Here is a 20,199-nt window from a genome sequence, read left to right on the forward strand (position 1 = left end):
GGAGAGGGACTCGGGCAGAACAGAGGACACGGTTAGGACAAGGACCTGCCCTGTGCGCAGCTGCAGTAACGAACACGTCCTCAGACCCCCGTCAGGACTCGCCGAGGGCGCACCAGAGGCGCCATGGGGACCCGCGCCGGTTCACGGTAATCAACGTACCCCTTCAGTCCACGAGCCGATGCTCTATCCACTGAGCCAGACTGCCTAAGGCTGTTTGTTTCTCCTAAGATTTTTTAAATTGGTTTTTAGAGAGAGAGGAAGGGAGAGGGAGAGAGAGAGAAACGTTGATGTGAGCACACAACATCCATCAGCTGCCTCTTGCACGCCCCCCTCCCCTCCCCTCCCCCCCGAGGGTCGAGCCCACAACCTGGGCCCGTGTCCTAACCCGGAAGAGGACTAGCAACCCCCGTGCACAGGACACCGCCCATCTGAGCCGCCCCGGCCCGGGCAGAGATGGAACTAGTGTTTAGGTCACAGGTAAGAACCCAAAAGCCAGCGAGTGCCCAGGAAAGGTACGTCCAGAGGCGCTCACCTAACTCCAGGCCCCGGCACCAGGCACGCTGATTGAGGCCGTCAGTCTCCACCGCCCTCTGCTTCGCTGGTCTCGGCAGCCAGCGTTTCACTTCACCGGGCGAGCAGACTGCGGCTGTGGGCACCCCTCCCCGCCCCTCGGCCGGACCTGGAATTCGGACTGGGAGCAGCGGGCCGAGGAGGCCCAAGAGGAGCCAGGCCCGAGAGGAGCCGCCTACTTTCCTACCCAACCCGGAGCCAATGCCAACAGCGGCGAACTGTTCCCGGACTGGGATGCGGCCGCCACGCGATCACCCACTTCCCAGACACAGGCCTCTCCACCCCAGCCAGCGGGCAGGCGGCGTCCACACGGGACTCGATCCAGCCATGCAGACTCTCACTTAAAAATCGGGAGTTGAGCCCGGCTGGTGTGGCTCAGTGGTTGAACGTTGACCTATGAGCCAGGAGGTCACAGTTCGATTCTGGTCAAGGGCACAGGCCCCGGTTGCGGGCTCGATCCCCAGCGTGGGGCGTGCAGGAGGCAGCCGATCCATGACTCTCTCTCATCACTGATGTTTCTTTCTCTCCCTCTCCCTTCCTCTCTGAAATCAATAAAAAACTTTTTTTTTTTAACCTGGAATTGAGAGGCTCAGAGACCAGACTGTTTGCTAAAGGGAGCCTGTGTGTGTTGGACAGAGCAGCCTTGTCCCCAAAGCCAGAGGCAGCCTGTGAGGCTGGGACTCTGAGGAGCCGCAGATGAAGCGAGAAGGCCAGGCGACAGCCCACAGGGGTCCTGGGAAACGGGGGGCCGGCACCTCACAGCCACTTCTCCTCTGAAGTCAGAAAAATACAAATATTCTTAAAGAAAGAGAGAACCACGGACCTGCAGCCGGAGGGATCGAGTCCTCGGCATCTCCCCGACCCCCCTCCCCCCTGACCTCGGCAGGTCGCTGACCCCACCAGCCTCACAGGTTCCCTGCGGACGGGAGGAAGGTGACGCGCCCACACCGAGGAATCGGACGGTGCCGGCCACGTGCCCGGCCCCTTAAAGCGCGGTTTATTGTTGTTATTATTATTAGTTGCCGTAATAAACTTTGTTGTCTGTCATTAATGGGGATGCAATAAACCGCCGTCTGTGGTTGTGATGAGTCCAGGAGACGTTTATGGGGCTCCGGGGTCCCCTTTCCGAGATGAGAGGAAACGCGGGCGTCCCTGGGAGAACCCGCACGTGGCAGCGCGGGGCAGAGGCCCACCCCCTCCCGCTGCCTCCTGCAGCCGGAGCCGCGCTGCGGGCAGGACCGCGGGCCGCGGGGGGAAGCTGAGACCGGATGTGGAGGTTCGGGCCCGGCCCCACAGGCCGAGGCGGAGGCAGGGGTGTGCGCGGCCCTCCTCCCGCTCCCCTTTCCCCCGGAGACATCAACCACCTCCCAGGAGCGCGTCTCTCCGAGCAGCGCCCGGCGGTCTGTCCGGTTCTGCAGGTAATTCTCCCGAGACGCAGCCGCCCCGTTACTCCCGCCCCAGCGACTCCGACTCGAAACCACCGGCAGCGGCGCCGCACCCACGGGGGCTCCCAGGAAGGGCCCGCCTCCAGGGCCAAGGGGCCCCCCGCAGACGGCCGCACAGCGCGGGTCTGAGAAGAGGGTCGTGGGTCCTGAAATGCCGCCGTCGCCCAGGGAGCCGGTGCGTGGCGGCCAAGCCAGTCTCACAATCCGACTCCGAGGCCCTAAGCGCGAAGCAGACGGAAACGCCGCCGAAACCCCGGGCGGCTCCGTGTTACCCGTTCTGCCTCCTGCTGGCGGCTGGGCTCCAGGGCGGGAGGGGCGCGCGCACCAGCAGGGGGTTCACAGGCGGTGGGCCCCAGGCCTGGCACAGAGGTGCAGCTCTAAGGGACCCCCAGGCGTGCCTGGGTCCCCAACCCTATCAGCACCTCGGCAATGAGGGGGGAACGGACACCTGGGTAAGAAACGTCCACCAGGGCCGGCCGGGTGGCTCAGTGGTTGAGCGTCGACCTATGACCCAGGTCAGGGTTCGATTCCAGTCCGGCACGTCCCTCGGTCGCAGGCTCCTCCCCGGCTCAGGCCCCGGTCCGGGCTCACGCAGGAGGCAACCCATCCATGTGTTTCTCCCTGTCTCTCCCTCTCCCTCCCACTCTCCCTAAAAGTCAATGGGAAAATATCTTAGAGTGAGGATTCACAACAACAACAAAAAGAGGTTTAAAAAAAGAAAAGGAAAACTTATTTTATTTTTTTTTTAAAAGTCGCCTGGAGCCCTGGAAGGAGCTGTGATTCCAGGTGGCGGTTTCCAGGCTCTCCTGGCCCGTGAGCCGCTCGCATGCACCCTCTGGGCTCGGGAACCGCTGGCTCCGTGGGCGCCGCTGGCTGCGTGGATGCTGCTGGCTCCGTGGGCACCATTGGCTCCGTGGGCGCCGCTGGCTGCGTGGACGCTGCTGGCTCCATGGGCGCCATTGGCTCCGTGGGCGCCGCTGGCTCCGTGGGCGCCGCTGGCTCTGTGGGCGCCGCTGGCTCCGTGGCTCCGTGGGCGCCGTGGCACGGGCCGCCAGTTCTCTGGCAGCTCATCCTGAAGACGGGTGTGGTCCTGACGGCGCCCCTCCCAGGAGAAAGCCCTCACGCGGGCAGCACCTCGGCTCTGCCAGGCCTTGGCATTTATGTCCACGTCGTTCCGGAACCTTCCGGACAGCTTTACAGTGTCACCATCCTGTCCATGATGTGCGTCTGGCGTGCTTTCGTTTATACTTTAGTGATCGGAACATCTGTGACCAAAGTATTGTATCAAGTATCAGTTATGATCAGAAATAACAAACCTTTAAAAAGAGACCGTGTCGCCTCAGGGTCTGACACCCAGTGGCTGAGGGAAGCCTGCGGCCGAACCACCTTCTTTACGGAGACGTTCCCGGGGCTGCATGGAGTCGGCCCGACGGCCAGACCAGCACAAGCCACGCAGCCCACGCCTCCCGCACAGGGCGCGCGACCCACGCCAGACCAGCACGAGTCACACAGCCCACGCCTCCCGCACAGGGCGCGACCCACGCGCAGGAGGCCGGCGCTCGATCCAGCCCGGCTGGCGCTCCTGCTCCACCCGCTGACCCGGCCCAGAACCAGCACCGGCCGCCACCCGCGGGGCCAGGCGGCCGTGACTACGCCACGGTCTCGTTTCCACCTTGGAATCGTTTCTTCGCTCCGTGTCACTTCGCCAACGGGAAGGGTGTCTCTCTCGCCCGAGGTCCGAGGACCCAGACGCAGCGTTAGCAGCACCGGGACGAGTTACAGACGCAGGCCCCCCACGGAGGACCCACGAGTCCCTGAGGGCCTCCCGCCTCCCCAGCGGATCCTGACGCCCCGACGGAGGGAGAGCAGCACTGTCCCTGCCACGGCCCCTCGGAGGCACCGGGTGCCGGTCCGACGATGCCTCCGACACGTGGCTCCCCCTCCACGCCCTCCCCACCCGCAGGCACTCGGCTCTCTCCTCCCCGTCGCTCTGGCGTCTCCCCATCGGGTGTCTCCTGGGCTGTCACCTGCACCCCAGCGACGGCCCACGTCTCTCTGGTGGATGCAGGTTCCACGGTCCGACCTGGTGCTCAGAGGCACAGGGGCCCCAGCTCTCACCTCCACCTGGGCCGCCGGCCCTCCCGGCCAGGCCCGTCCCCGGACCGACTGGAAGCGTGGCTGCCGCAGGGCGGGGAGGCAGGGCAGGGGGGGCGCGTCGCCTGCTCCTCCCAAGAAGCCGGGTGACCGTGTTCCCGTCCCGGCCTCCCCTCACACTCTGATGTGTATCTTTTGTGGTTGTGGTTAATCCTTACCCCAGGATACTCTTCCCACTGATTTTTAGAGAGAGTGGAAGGAAGGGAGGAACAGGGGGCGGGGGAGGGGATAGAGGGAGGGGGGAGAGACAGAGAAACATCCGCGTGACAGACACAGCGACCGGCTGCCTCCTGCACACGCCCTGACCGGGGTTGGGGATCGAACCTGCAACCCAGGTACGTGCCTGTGACCGAAGTCAACCCCCTTCTGTGCACAGGCCACGTTCCAACCACTGAGCCGCACCAGCCGGGGCTCTCATGTGTCTCTAGTGCGTTTCACCGTGGACTCGGCCACAGCCCCCACCTGTGTCCCTGAGAAAGGGACCGTCCTCCACCAATCAACTAGACACGGCGAGACGCGCCCTCCTGGCCGCCATCCCTCCTCACAGCTGCGCCTCCTCCGACCAGGTCTGGGCTCGGTTCGGGGCAGCCCGGGCAAAGGACACGCTAAGGGACACGGCGGGCACCCCGCCTCAGGGCTCCGCACCCCCCTCCGCACCACCAGCTGGGGTGACGGCGCTGCAGGGGGTCAGCATCGGGAATCCGCAGGCGACCCCGGGGGTGGGGGGGCGCGGGGACCGCACGCAGGACGGGGAGGCGAGGTCTGCAGGGGAGTCGGCACGGCACCCACACCAGGGGCCTCACCCGAGCGAGCAGGGATCGGCCCCCAGAACCACAGAGAAAACGCCCCAGGAATGGCCGGACGCGCTTTCTTTGGAACACTGGACGCAGGATGGAGGGGCCGGGGCGAAGGTCCCCTCCACGCATGGTCCCCTGGGCAGCCAGGGGCGGGAGGGGGTCCGGGCGAGGGGGAGGCGCAGCGGGCCGTCCAGCGAGTCTGCAGCGTGTGCACCGTCGGCTCACACGGTTCCACCAGACTTACAGAGACCGTCCTTTCCCCCCAAAGCCCACGGGGAGGGTCCCAGAGGCGAGGGACCCAGAGGCGAGGGTCCCAGGGATGAGGGTCCCAGAGGCGAGGGTCCCAGAGGCGAGGGACCCAGAGGGCACGGAGAGCTGAGTGAGTCACTGCGGATGGGTGGACAGACAGATGGACGGAGGGGGACATGTGTCCGGCCCACGTTGGCGAGAGCATGTTGGAGAGACCCCCTGCCCCCGCCCCCGCCTCAGGCCCAGCGAGGGCTCCCAGGAGAGCTGTCAAGTCCATGTGGGGAAGCAACACCAGCAGGACAGACGCTGCGGGCGCCTGAGGGGCAGGTGTCTGCGCGGCTGGATGGACCACAGGGGAGAGCAAGGCTCTCGCTGCCGCCGCCACCAGCAGACGGAGGGGATCCCAGGTCGCTGCCTCGGCCGGCCGCCAGCAGGAGGCACTGGGAAGGTCACCTCCAAGCACAGGCCAGGCCAGGTGTACAGACACCGCTGCCCGAGGGAGGGAGGAGGGAGGATGGAGGGAGGAGGAAGGAGGGAGGAGGGAGGGGGAAGGGACTGGGGGGGGGGGGGAGACACGCGGCCCAGGAGGAGGAGAAGGCCCCACAGACGGAAAGGGGAGGCTCAGGGCTTCCCACAAAGGCCGTGTGGGGAGGTCCCTCGGGGCCACGGGGCAGGAAGGCTCCCTCCCAGGAGGCGACTGTGGGGCTCAGCCAACCGTGAGCATCTCCTTCCACGTGCAAACCCACAACTAACCCGGCCCCACTGGCCTGGCTCAGGGTGGGCGTCAGCCTAGGAGCCAGGAGGTCAGGGTCCCATTCCCGTCAGGGCACAGGCCCGGGTTGCAGGCTCCATCCCCAGTGGGGCGGGCAGGAGGCAGCCAGTCCATGATTCCCTCTCATCACTGATGTTTCTCTCTCTCGCTCTCTCTCTCTCTCCCTTCAGTTTATAAATCGCCCTCCTGCTAGGAGGGGCCCGCCCCACCCAGACAGGCCCTTTGCAGTGTGTGTGTGTGTGGGGGGGGGGGGGGGGGAGGCGCGGGGTGAGAAAGTAGCAGGAATCCAGACGGGAGAAGCCGGGTCCCAGGTGTGAGGGCTGGTGAGCTGCCCCTACCCCACCTGCGTCTGCCTCTAGGCAACTCCCGACACAAAACAAACCCGAATCCTTGGCCTCTGTCACCACAACACGACCGCCCACGCCCACAGCACGTGTGGTGGAGGCTGCGTGTCCCAGGCCAGCGGTCTGAGCACAGGGGGGAGGGGACCCCGTGCCTTCAATGAGTTTAAAGGGAAAAACCACCCACCCACTGCCACTCCTTGTCCAGGGACGCACGTGTGTTCCCGTGCTCCCCGCGCTGCACCGCGGCCGCGGCACAGGCGTCTCCTCGTTCCCACGGCAGGCGAGTCCCAGCCACGGGACGGTGGGGCCTGGGGAGAGGGGACGGGACCGTTTCACCAGCTGGTCAGACAGGCCGGCAAGCGCGGACACACCTGGCGCCCAGGCAGAGATCCCCTGTGGCCGTGACTGTGTGACTCTCTTCCACTGGGGGGACCGCTGGCTCTCTCCTGAGTGAGAGTCCCCCCACGTGGGGGTCCCGGCCGTCAGGACCGGAGACACTTGGCAGCCGTCACTACAGCGTCTCGGGGCGCGGCCTGCCTCAGACTGACAGGTGCACCCGTCTGTTCCACAAACCCACCCCCTCTTCCTCCGCCGACAGGTCCTAGCCTCCTTCACGGCGGAAGTGACGGTGTGGACTTTGGCCGACGGGACGTGAGCGAAGAGCTGCGTCCTCCCCACAGGCTTTGTGCGCTCCCCTCCCACAGCTCGACCTGAGGAACGGGGTGTGTGTGTGTGAGACACACGGAGACGGAGGAGCCACAATACAGGAGGAGTCCGGGCCCCGGAACCGCCACATGGAGAGACGACACATGGTCCAGGAATGCATTTCCATGGGGTGAAAGCCGCTGCAATTCTGGGTTTTGTTTCAGGAATTAGCCTTTCCCAGCTGGTGCACAGGGTCCCACCCTGGAATATCCAGGGAGAACCTCTAGTTATTAAAGAGAGAATTATTGACGCTTGTTAAACGGCAAGGAAGATTTCACTCAGGACGATTGCGACGGGGAGAGATCCACGTCCACCTGAACACAAGGACGGGCGGGAACGGCAGGCAAGGAGCAGGGGGACGGGGCCAGCGGGTGAAACGCTGCTGAGAGGAGACGCCGGGAGGGGCGTGCCGGCCAAAGGCCTAACAGGGTTGGGGGGAAGGCAGGCCACGGACTCCCACACCGAAGGTGAGGGCGCGGGACTTGATCAGACATCATGTGGGGGGTAACTGAGCGAGATTCTCTGCTGAGACCGGGCAGGGCAGGCCACAGGGGGGCCGGGGCCGAGGAGGCTGGTGGGAGGAGAGTCCACGGGGGAGGGGGGACCTGCCACACAGGCCGGGAGGAGAGCGCAGGCGGGGCTGGAGGAACCCCCCACGGCCAGGGGTCAGCCGTGTTTCAGGGAACTAATGCGTCCAATGCCGACTTCCGTCCCAGACACCTAGGAGGGCTTTTGGTTGCTGCTGCTGTTAATCCTCATCTGAGGGCACGGCTCCATCGACACTCAGAGTGGAGGGAGGGGGGGAGACAGAAAGAGGAGAGAGACACGGATTGGTTGCCTCCCCCAGGCTCCCAACTAGGCCCCGGGATCAAGCCCGCAACCGAGGTCCATGCCCTTGGCCGGCATCGAACCCGGGACCCTTCAGTCCGCAAGCCAACGCGCCACCCACTGAGCCCCACTGGCCAGGGCACCTGGGAGCCCTGCCGGAGACACGGAAAGCGGTCGCTCACCCCCCACCTCACAGCTTCGGGCCCGGGAGCAAGGACAGCGGGAGGGGACGTGGGTCACAGCCTGCCGGATGCCCAGCGAGGCCTCATCGGCAATTGAGCCCTCGGGGCGGGGCCGGCGAGAAGCCGTGAGCCGCCGGCAGTGCCAGCTGCCCAGACCGGGTAACAAGGGAGACGGGAGGCACCCCTTTCCCACAGACAAGGGCCCGAGCGCCTGGCAGACCTGGCCTCGGGGCCGCGGGCATCCTGCTCCATGCGCTGGCCCTTTAAGGCAGGACCTGACCCTCGCACAGCGTCCTCCACACAGAGCTAAGGGCCCATGCCCCCTCCCCCCACCACCCGCCCCTGTGCGCCTCCCCGCCCCGCCCTGCCAATCTGCCTGGCTTTTTAATTTTTCTAATAAAAACACTTTCTTTAATCTGCACCTGATTTAAATGATCCGGTGCCGGTACTTAATGCTGCTAATCAGGAGCACCTGCTGCACGCGGCCTCCGAGGCCAGCTCATCGGTTCCGGAGCTGGACGCAGGCGCGAGAAAGGCCAGCCGGCGGCTCGGGGGTGGCGTCACCCCGCGCACCCGGAGGTCGCAGGTCGGGGCACAGGCCCAGGTTGCGGGCGATCCCCGGGAGGGGGCGTGCAGGAGGCAGCCGACTGAAGTTTCTCTCTCATCGTTGATGTTCGTATCTCTCTCCCTTCCTCTCTCTAAAATCCATAAAAATGTTAAAAAAAAAAAAAAAAAAAAGACAGACGCAAACTTCTGCAAGGACCACACAGCTCGGAACCGGTCAGGCTCGGTGAGCGATGCTCCAACAGCCACGTGAGCTGGAGTCTGACAGCCAACATTGAGCCATAAAGAGCCTATGTCGGTGGCCCCGCTGGGGTGAGAGGGTGGGAAACAACCGCTGCTTTTCCTCCGCGGCCCCATCGTCCCTGCACACGAGGCTGCGGCCGGAAGCCGGGGCCCTGGGCCCGGAGCGCTGGGAGGATGGGAGACACGAGCAAGCACAGACGGCAGAGACACAGCTGGGACCCCCTCACCTTCCCGGTCCATCAGAGACCACAGCTTGGACCCCCTCACCTTCCCGATCTATCAGAGACCACAGCTAGGACCCCCTCACCTTCCCGGTCCATCAGAGACCACAGCTGGGACCCCCCACACCTTCCCGATCCATCAGAGACCACAGCTGGGACCCCCCACACCTTCCCGATCTATCAGAGACCACGGCTGGGACCCCCTCACCTTCCCGATCTATCAGAGACCACAGCTAGGACCCCCTCACCTTCCCGATCCATCAGAGACCACGGCTGGGACCCCCTCACCTTCCCGATCCATCAGAGACCACGGCTAGGACCCCCTCACCTTCCCGATCCATCAGAGACCACGGCTGGGACCCCCTCACCTTCCCGATCCATCAGAGACCACGGCTAGGACCCCCTCACCTTCCCGATCCATCAGAGACCACGGCTGGGACCCCCTCACCTTCCCGATCCATCAGAGACCACGGCTGGGACCCCCTCACCTTCCCGGTCCATCAGAGACCACGGCTGGGACCCCCTCACCTTCCCAGTCCATTAGAGACCACGGCTGGGACCCCCTCACCTTCCCGGTCCATCAGAGACCACGGCTGGGACCCCTCACCTTCCCAGTCAACGCCCAACCACTGAGCCACACCAGCCGGGCATATGAAGTATTTTTCACCAACAAACTGAACCTGAGCCTGATCCAGCCTTGAGGTGACAGGAACTTTTGGGGACAATGAAACATGTTCAACAGCACAAGGACGTTGGCAGCACAATCTCCGTGTGGGGACCCACAGGACCCAACGCCGTGCAGAGAGAATGGGGGGGGGGGCGCCCACCTCCCGGCAGAGCCGCGGGAGGGGAACCCACGAGTACAGGGTGTGGGCCCCGGTTAAACCCTCTGGTCACCCCGAGTGCTCTTAACTCATCGTGGAAAAGTGATTTCTGAGACGGTCACGGAAATCGGAGCATAATAGTGACGGTAAGAAACAAACTGTTGTTCATTTTCACATGGGCTCATAGCCCTGTGCTGTTGAAAAACAATCCCTGTCTTTTCAGAGTCAGACTAAAATGCTCCCTGAGAACCTGGCTTCCGCCACAGCCTCTCCCCAATTCCCATCAAGCAGACGACCCGGGCGGTTTGGGTCCCGCAGAAGCTCGCTGTTTGGAACACACCCGTGAGGGAGGCCGTGCAGAGAATGAGGGATGGGAAGCAGCGAACACCAGGTCAGGTCCAGGGCGAGAGGATCAGCGACTGCGCGGCCAGGCACACGTACGGCAGAGCCCGGCGCCCCCGGCACGCATGCGGGTAAACCACTCACCAGGTGCGATGCAGGTCACGCCTCCAGCGACGTGGACATCTGGAACACGGCCACCAACCTGGGGATCAAAGAAAGACTGAGTGACAGCAGCCTTCACGCAGCCTCGCTTTACCCGAGAGAAACCGCTCGTCATTCAGAAAACCCTCAAACCAGGCTCCGCGCGCGCCCACAGCAGGGGAGAGAGGCAAGGCACTTGGAGGGGGAGCAGAGAGCCGGATCGGGGCGCTCACAGGGTGGCGCGGAGGCACGGACGCGACCCAGGGCCTCGCCCGGCGCCACCTCTGCAGCAGCGACACCCGGTTCAGCCAGGTCGGGTCCTGTTAGACACAGCACGAAGGGCGACACGGTGCCGCCTACGACTGTCCTCAGCAGGACGGCTACAGTTAGGAAGCAACCTCTCCCCGGAGGGAGGAGTGTGCCGCGCCAGCACAGCCAAGGGGGATCCTGGGGGGGGGGGGGGGGGGACACGCTGCTCCCTGATGGAGAGAGACAGCAACCACCCCCACAAGCCGTGTCTTTATTTTATAGCGGATGCCACGAGGCAAAGCAGGGGCGTGGTCACGTTGTTTACAGCGTTCTCGTGGGTTTCAACCTCACTCCACTACGTGCACCCGAACTCTATCACACAGGCACGTGGGGCCACGTGTTTGGACCACAGGTTCAAGCTCACAACTATAGCCGTTGGCTGTGACTGTGCTGGGGGGGCTCTGCCCTCCAGCTGGGACTTGCACGTGGCCACGAGAGGACTGTGCCCTCTCCTCAGCGCAAGGCTTGAATCTGTGCAAAACACTGTAGCCGCACCCCACAGAGGAGGTTTCCGCGCCCCTCTAGTCGAGACACCACTGTGCTCCACAGAGCAGCCGGGCCTGGCACCACCAGCCACACGCCAGGCACACGTGTCCTGGAGGCGAAGATGTGTTTTTCCCGTCGCCGTCCCTGGAATGACGAGGCACGCACACCTAGCAGAGTGGATCCCCTCATCCAGTGGGGACCATCACAGCGCCTACCTCAGGGCTGTGCGCAACTGGAGTCTGCCATGGAAACGCTCTGCCCGCCCAGGGCTCCCATCAGAAGCTGCTCCTGCCACGGGATCGGCACCGCGGTGCTGCCTGGTGACCCGCCCCTGCTGCCCACTCCACGCGTGTCCGAGTTCTCCCTCTTCCACGGGGGTCCCTGAGGGCGCTGGTTCCGAGGGCGCTGGTTCCGAGGGTGCTGGTCCCTGAGGGTGCTGGTCCCTGAGGGTGCTGGTTCCTGAGGGTGCTGGTCCCTGAGGGTGCTGGTTCCGAGGGTGCTGGTCCCTGAGGGCGCTGGTTCCGAGGGCGCTGGTCCCTGAGGGCGCTGGTTCCGAGGGTGCTGGTTCCTGAGGGCGCTGGTTCCTGAGGGCGCTGGTTCCGAGGGTGCTGGTTCCTGAGGGCGCTGGTTCCGAGGGTGCTGGTCCCTGAGGGCGCTGGTTCCGAGGGTGCTGGTTCCGAGGGCGCTGGTCCCTGAGGGCGCTGGTTCCCAGGGTGCTGGTCCCCGAGGGCGCTGGTCCCTGAGGGCGCTGGTTCCCAGGGTGCTGGTCCCTGAGGGTGCTGGTTCCCAGGGTGCTGGTCCCCGAGGGCGCTGGTCCCTGAGGGCGCTGGTTCCCAGGGTGCTGGTCCCCGAGGGCGCTGGTCCCTGAGGGCGCTGGTTCCCAGGGTGCTGGTCCCTGAGGGCGCTGGTTCCCAGGGTGCTGGTCCCCGAGGGCGCTGGTCCCTGAGGGCGCTGGTCCCCGAGGGCGCTGGTCCCTGAGGGCGCTGGTCCCTGAGGGTGCTGGTCCCTGAGGGCGCTGGTTCCCAGGGTGCTGGTCCCTGAGGGTGCTGGTTCCGAGGGTGCTGGTTACGAGGGCGCAGGTCCCTGAGGGTGCTGGTTCCGAGGGTGCTGGTTCCGAGGGTGCTGGTTCCTGAGGGCGCTGGTCCCTGAGGGTGCTGGTTCCGAGGGTGCTGGTCCCTGAGGGCGCTGGTTCCGAGGGTGCTGGTCCCTGAGGGCGCAGGTCCCTGAGGGCGCTGGTTCCGAGGGTGCTGGTCCCTGAGGGCGCTGGTCCCTGAGGGTGCTGGTTCCGAGGGCGCTGGTCCCTGAGGGCGCTGGTTCCGAGGGTGCTGGTCCCTGAGGGCGCTGGTTCCGAGGGTGCTGGTCCCTGAGGGCGCAGGTCCCTGAGGGCGCTGGTTCCGAGGGTGCTGGTCCCTGAGGGCGCTGGTTCCGAGGGTGCTGGTCCCTGAGGGCGCTGGTTCCCAGGGTGCTGGTCCCTGAGGGCGCTGGTCCCTGAGGGCGCTGGTTCCGAGGGTGCTGGTCCCTGAGGGCGCTGGTCCCTGAGGGTGCTGGTTCCGAGGGCGCTGGTCCCTGAGGGCGCTGGTTCCGAGGGTGCTGGTCCCTGAGGGCGCTGGTTCCGAGGGTGCTGGTCCCTGAGGGTGCTGGTCCCTGAGGGCGCAGGTCCCTGAGGGCGCTGGTTCCCAGGGTGCTGGTCCCCGAGGGCGCTGGTCCCTGAGGGCGCTGGTCCCCGAGGGCGCTGGTCCCTGAGGGCGCTGGTTCCCAGGGTGCTGGTCCCTGAGGGTGCTGGTTCCGAGGGAGCTGGTTACGAGGGCGCAGGTCCCTGAGGGTGCTGGTTCCGAGGGTGCTGGTTCCGAGGGTGCTGGTTCCTGAGGGCGCTGGTCCCTGAGGGTGCTGGTTCCGAGGGTGCTGGTCCCTGAGGGCGCTGGTTCCGAGGGTGCTGGTCCCTGAGGGCGCAGGTCCCTGAGGGCGCTGGTTCCGAGGGTGCTGGTCCCTGAGGGCGCTGGTCCCTGAGGGTGCTGGTTCCGAGGGCGCTGGTCCCTGAGGGCGCTGGTTCCGAGGGTGCTGGTCCCTGAGGGCGCTGGTTCCGAGGGTGCTGGTCCCTGAGGGCGCAGGTCCCTGAGGGCGCTGGTTCCGAGGGCGCTGGTCCCTGAGGGCGCTGGTTCCGAGGGTGCTGGTCCCTGAGGGCGCTGGTTCCCAGGGTGCTGGTCCCTGAGGGCGCTGGTCCCTGAGGGCGCTGGTTCCGAGGGTGCTGGTCCCTGAGGGCGCTGGTCCCTGAGGGTGCTGGTTCCGAGGGCGCTGGTCCCTGAGGGCGCTGGTTCCGAGGGTGCTGGTCCCTGAGGGCGCTGGTTCCGAGGGTGCTGGTCCCTGAGGGTGCTGGTCCCTGAGGGCGCAGGTCCCTGAGGGCGCTGGTTCCGAGGGTGCTGGTCCCTGAGGGTGCTGGTCCCTGAGGGTGCAGGTCCCTGAGGGCGCTGGTCCCTGAGGGTGCTGGTTCCTGAGGGCGCTGGTCCCTGAGGGTGCTGGTCCCTGAGGGCGCTGGTTCCTGAGGGCGCTGGTCCCTGAGGGCGCTGGTTCCTGAGGGCGCTGGTTCCGAGGGTGCTGGTCCCTGAGGGCGCTGGTCCCTGAGGGCGCTGGTTCCGAGGGTGCTGGTCCCTGAGGGCGCTGGTCCCTGAGGGCGCTGGTTCCGAGGGTGCTGGTCCCTGAGGGCGCTGGTCCCTGAGGGCGCTGGTCCCTGAGGGCGCTGGTTCCGAGGGTGCTGGTCCCTGAGGGCGCTGGTCCCGAGGGTGCTGGTCCCTGAGGGCGCTGGTTCCGAGGGTGCTGGTTCCTGAGGGCGCTGGTTCCTGAGGGCGCTGGTCCCTGAGGGCGCTGGTTCCTGAGGGCGCTGGTTCCGAGGGTGCTGGTCCCTGAGGGCGCTGGTCCCTGAGGGCGCTGGTTCCGAGGGTGCTGGTCCCTGAGGGCGCTGGTCCCTGAGGGCGCTGGTTCCGAGGGTGCTGGTCCCTGAGGGCGCTGGTCCCTGAGGGCGCTGGTCCCTGAGGGCGCTGGTTCCGAGGGTGCTGGTCCCTGAGGGCGCTGGTCCCGAGGGTGCTGGTCCCTGAGGGCGCTGGTTCCGAGGGTGCTGGTTCCTGAGGGCGCTGGTTCCGAGGGTGCTGGTTCCGAGGGCGCTGGTCCCTGAGGGCACTGGTTCCGAGGGTGCTGGTCCCTGAGGGCGCTAGTCCCTGAGGGCGCTGGTTCCGAGGGTGCTGGTCCCTGAGGGCACTGGTTCCGAGGGTGCTGGTCCCTGAGGGCGCTGGTTCCGAGGGTGCTGGTTCCTGAGGGCGCTGGTTCCGAGGGTGCTGGTTCCGAGGGCGCTAGTCCCTGAGGGCGCTGGTTCCGAGGGTGCTGGTCCCTGAGGGCACTGGTTCCGAGGGTGCTGGTCCCTGAGGGCGCTGGTTCCGAGGGTGCTGGTCCCTGAGGGCGCTGGTCCCGAGGGTGCTGGTCCCTGAGGGCGCTGGCCCCTGGTCACAAGGGTGCAGGCAGGGGCTGCCCAGTGAGAAGCCGGAGCCCCAGGAGAGCGCTCGGCTCCAGGCCCTCAGGCACCTGCCGGGTTTGTGCCGTCCATTGGCTCCCGGCACTGGCTACGTGCAGGACTCTGTAGAGCAAGCGTGTCAAACTCGTGGCCCGCAGGCCCCAGGCGCCCACAACGAATATTTTTGCGGCCCAGCCAATGTAACGGTTTGTAAGAAACATTTTAATAAAAATTCTGTAACTTAATTTTTACAACATCCTGTTACACATAATTATTAACAACGAGCTACAACGTGCGCTAACGACTGGTGACCAGAATCGTGTGGGTTCATCTCCCTCACGGGCCGTGCGCGCAGGCGCACCGTCTCCACTGACACCAGCAGCGGGTATCGGAGCAGCCGGTCGCCTCGTCGTCCGTCCCGCACTGACTTGTGGGGTGTGTGCAACAGGAAATATTTCGCTTTCGGAGAACAAGAAAAATAGGGTTATTTGCGTCACGCTTATTAATTTGTGCAGTTATTCAGTGTCTGGGAAGTTAATGTTCAAGAAAATAATATTAATTTTTTGTTACAATGTTCTATTATTTTATGTGAACGATGACTCGTTTAGCTCAGCCCTTTGCATTCGGCAGGTCTCTATCGGAATAAACCTCTGTGTCTATGAGAACTGAAGCTTTTGTTTTTTGCGGCCACACCCACTTCCACCTCGTTGATCGGCCGTGGGAGCCTGAGTCTGCCGTGCCTGCTGGAGGCGGTGGGTCCCGGGTTTATTTAAGTCAATGCCGGCCCCTGGGTGACCTGCAGGGCAGGTGCGGGTCTCTCGGTCCCCAGGGACCGCCTGGCCTCCCTCCGCCGGAGGCCCTTGGTGGGCGGCAGACCCTCAGCCTGGGCGCCGGTCAGACGGCCCGGATCCCGTCAGCCACGCGACCCTGGGCCAGCCCCGCCCACTGTGCCTCAGTCTCCCCATCCGTAGCAGTGGCTCCAGCCCCTGCCCAGACCCCACAGGGAAGCCGGTCAGTGAAACAGGAGGGGCTGCTCCAGCCGCCAGCGGCCAAGAGAGGGGGGAGATGGAGACAGCCGGACTGGCTCCCAACTGCCCAATGCTCCATGCCGGCCGAGTGACCTCCCCATAGGGCCCGGGTGACCTCCCCATAGGGCCCGGGTGGCCTCCCCATGGGGGCCGGGTGACCTCCCATAGGGGCCGGGTGATCTCCCATAGGGGCCGGGTGACCTCCCCATAGGGCCCGGGTGACCTCCCATAGGGGCCGGGTGACCTCCCCATAGGGGCCGGGTGACCTCCCATAGGGGCCGGGTGACCTCCCATAGGGGCCCGGTGACCTCCCATAGGGGCCGGGTGACCTCCCCATAGGGGCCGGGTGACCTCCCATAGGGGCCGGGTGACCTCCCATAGGGGCCGGGTGACCTCCCCATAGGGGCCGGTGACCTCCCATAGGGGCCGGGTGACCTCCCATAGGGGCCAGGTGACCTCCCACAGGGGCCGGGTGACCTCCCACAGGGGCCGGGTGACCTCCCACAGGGGCCGGGTGACCTCCCACGGGGGCCGGGTGACCTCCCATGGGGGCCGGGTGACCTCCCATGGGGGCCGGGTGACCTCCCATGGGGGCCGGGTAACCTCCGGGTGACCTCCCATAGGGCCGGGTGACCCTGTGCTAACCGCTCGGGCTCCCTGGGGGGACAGGTTGGGTGGGTGCTACGTTGGGCGCTTCTGTCCTCCCCGCCCACGTGCAGAGAAGGCAGGGAAAGCAAAGTGACTCGTAAACCGCAGGGCAGTTCGTCGCCCGCCCAGACCAGAGCCCCACGCACCCCAGACCTCATCGGCCGTGGCTGGTGAGGTTTTCCTACAGCCGCGCAGGACCCCCCCCCCCAGGGCCCCCCACACCCTCCCCACCCCCCGCTGGCCTCGTCCAGCCCTATCCAGTCCCGTCCAGCCCGACGGCAGCCGCGGCAGAGCCGGAGCGCGGGAGGCGGGCGGTAAGACCTGCAGAAAAGGGCCCAGGTTCCCGACCTCGTCCTCAGCAAAACCCGAGGAGGCCGGGCTGGGGACGGCCAGCGCCTCCGGGAGCGGGAGCGGAGCTGCCAGCAGTGAGGGCCAGAGAAACGCCCGAGGGACGGGGGTGGGAGAAACGTCAGAACCAGCCTAAAGGGCCGCAGGCGCCGCTGACACGCCTGCTCCTCCTCCAGACGAACGCAGCCGTGAATTTCTGAGCACAGACCCTCTTCAGCGAGGCCGGCAGGCGGTTACTTCCCTCGATGAAACAAAACACACATGAAAGGGCCTAGAAGCCGAGCAGCCAGCCTCGCGGGGGCAGGAGCGCGGGGCTTCCGGTTAGAACAGCGCCGCCCGCTCTCCTGCGTGGGGACTCCGGGTCTGCAGCGCTGATGATTCTGCGGGAGAAGCCGTCGGTCATCCGGAAGCGCGGCCGGGGTGACAGAAACCCGGCTTGTCTTCGCTGGAACGGAAGGAGGTGAAACCCCCCAGGGCAGGGGCGGGGGGCCAGCTGGGGAGGAGTGAGGAGGAGGTGGATTCTCTCGGACGGGCGACCCGGCCTGCGGGACGGAGCCTGTCCCTCGTCTTGTGTGTCCATCCATGTTCTTGGCAAATGACAGCTTCACTAACGGGGCCGATCTGCTCAGATGCCAACAATCGTAAATGCCCAAAGTCGTCTTTTCCTGCGTTCGCTTCCAAAGGAGAGGGGACACGTGTCCAGGTGGGTGGCCAAGCGGACAGCGGGCATCAGATGCTCCCACAAACGGCCATGTGCCAAGGCGCCAAACCGTTCCGGGCCAAGTCCGTTCTCCTTCACTGCAGCCCGGGGTGCAGACCACGAGTGCGACAACAGCCAAAAGGGGCCTGAACCCACACTCAGCGGCCGCCAGGGGAACTAAACTCACACTCAGCGGCCGCCAGGGGAACTAAACTCACACTCAGCGGCCGCGAGGGGATCTAAACTCACACTCAGCGGCCGCCAGGGGAACTAAACCCACACTCAGCGGCCGCCAGGGGATCTAAACTCACACTCAGCGGCCGCCAGGGGAACTAAACCCACACTCAGCGGCCGCCAGGGGATCTAAACTCACACTCAGCGGCCGCGAGGGGATCTAAACTCACACTCAGCGGCCGCCAGGGGATCTAAACCCACACTCAGCGGCCGCGAGGGATCTAAACCCACACTCAGCGGCCGCGAGGGATCTAAACCCACACTCAGCGGCCGCGAGGGATCTAAACCCACACTCAGCGGCCACGAGGGGCCTGAACCCACACTCAGCGGCCGCGAGGGGATCTAAACTCACACTCAGCGGCCACGAGGGATCTAAACCCACACTCAGCGGCCACGAGGGGCCAGCAGACCCCGCTTTCTGCCGCTCGAGAGGGGTTCCCAGGTCGCCGTGCATCTTCACACGTGTTTGTACATAACTGCTCATCACTGACCCTTCCCCACCCTCCTGGGCTGGGGCCTGTTGCCAGGCAACCAATCCTGCTCCTGACACTCTCTGAGAGCAAGTGAGGCGCCGGTGGAGTGAACGGCAACCACCGCAGACAGGGGGGTCACAGGGAGGAGGACCCGCCTTCCCGCCGGCCACCCGTCTGTGCCCCCGCATCCGTCTCCCGCCCCAACGCGGACCGTGCCCCCCTACACAGCCCGCACCCGCTCCCGGTGCGCCTCGGAGGGCTCGCACAGCTGTGACACGGGCACTTCCCTCCCTCAGGCCTCACAGCTGCGCCTCACGCCAGTCACACGGCACCGCCGTCCACTCACCGGAGAGTCTTCATCACAGTCGCGGGAGGCCCCGGCCTGGACTACAGGCGCCTGGATGGCAGGTCACATCTAGCTCCCTGTCTTCGGCTATTCCAATCATCTGCCTTTCTCGGCACAATTCCCACACTCCCCGCCCCTCGAAGGCTCGGAGCCCCAGGACCCGGGGCTGGGGGTGCTTCCCGGTGTGGGATCAGGACCCAGAGGGCATCTAACGGAGAGGAGACGGCCCCGCACGGAGTCCCATAGGGAGAGAGGAGACAGCCCCGCACGGAGTCCCATAGGGAGAGAGGAGACAGCCCCGCACGGAGTGCCATAGGGAGAGAGGAGACAGCCCCGCACGGAGTCCCATAGGGAGAGAGGAGACGGCCCCGCACGGAGTCCCATAGGGAGAGAGGAGACGGCCCCGCACGGAGTCCCATAGGGAGAGAGGAGACGGCCCCGCACGGAGTCCCACTAGGGAGAGAGGAGACGGCCCCGCACGGAGTCCCATAGGGAGAGAGGAGACGGCCCCGCACGGAGTCCCACTAGGGAGAGAGGAGACGGCCCCGCGTGGAGTCCCACTAGGGAGAGAGGAGACGGCCCCGCACGGAGTCCCATAGGGAGAGAGGAGACGGCCCCGCACGAAGTCCCATAGGGAGAGAGGAGACGGCCCCGCACGAAGTCCCATAGGGAGAGAGGAGACGGCCCCGCACGGAGTCCCACTAGGGAGAGAGGAGACGGCCCCGCACGGAGTCCCATAGGGAGAGAGGAGACGGCCCCGCACGAAGTCCCATAGGGAGAGAGGAGACGGCCCCGCACGGAGTCCCACTAGGGAGAGAGGAGACGGCCCCGCACGGAGTCCCATAGGGAGAGAGGAGACGGCCCCGCACGGAGTCCCATAGGGAGAGAGGAGACGGCCCCGCACGGAGTCCCATAGGGAGAGAGGAGACGGCCCCGCACGGAGTCCCACTAGGGAGAGAGGAGACGGCCCCGCACGGAGTCCCATAGGGAGAGAGGAGACGGCCCCGCACGGAGTCCCATAGGGAGAGAGGAGACGGCCCCGCACGGAGTCCCACTAGGGAGAGAGGAGACGGCCCCGCACGGAGTCCCATAGGGAGAGAGGAGACGGCCCCGCACGGAGTCCCACTAGGGAGAGAGGAGACGGCCCCGCGTGGAGTCCCACTAGGGAGAGAGGAGACGGCCCCGCACGGAGTCCCATAGGGAGAGAGGAGACGGCCCCGCACGAAGTCCCATAGGGAGAGAGGAGACGGCCCCGCACGGAGTCCCATAGGGAGAGAGGAGACGGCCCCGCACGGAGTCCCATAGGGAGAGAGGAGACGGCCCCGCACGGAGTCCCATAGGGAGAGAGGAGACGGCCCCGCACGGAGTCCCATAGGGAGAGAGGAGACGGCCCCGCACGGAGTCCCACTAGGGAGAGAGGAGACGGCCCCGCGTGGAGTCCCACTAGGGAGAGAGGAGACGGCCCCGCGTGGAGTCCCACTAGGGAGAGAGGAGACGGCCCCGCACGGAGTCCCACTAGGGAGAGAGGAGACGGCCCCGCGTGGAGTCCCACTAGGGAGAGAGGAGACGGCCCCGCACGGAGTCCCACTAGGGAGAGAGGAGACGGCCCCGCGTGGAGTCCCACTAGGGAGAGAGGAGACGGCCCCGCGTGGAGTCCCACTAGGGAGAGAGGAGACAGCCCCGCACGGAGTCCCATAGGGAGAGAGGAGACGGCCCCGCACGGAGTCCCACTAGGGAGAGAGGAGAC

General features: G+C 65.7%; 1 long non-coding RNA gene across 1 annotated transcript in view; it reads right to left on the reverse strand.

Moving 5' to 3' along the window:
* Positions 1-2,793: 2,793 nt before the first annotated feature.
* The window catches only part of LOC308516841, a 47,178-nt gene continuing 29,772 nt past the window's right edge, over positions 2,794-20,199 (reverse strand). The window contains exons 2-3 of the long non-coding RNA XR_013995791.1: positions 10,385-10,442; positions 2,794-3,280 (exon numbers count right to left, since the gene is read on the reverse strand). This is a non-coding gene — a long non-coding RNA (uncharacterized lncRNA). The remainder of the gene's footprint in view (positions 3,281-10,384; positions 10,443-20,199) is intronic.

This window comes from Myotis nattereri (genome assembly GCF_964212035.1).
Source record: "Myotis nattereri genome assembly, chromosome: 3".
Lineage (NCBI taxonomy): Eukaryota > Metazoa > Chordata > Mammalia > Chiroptera > Vespertilionidae > Myotis > Myotis nattereri.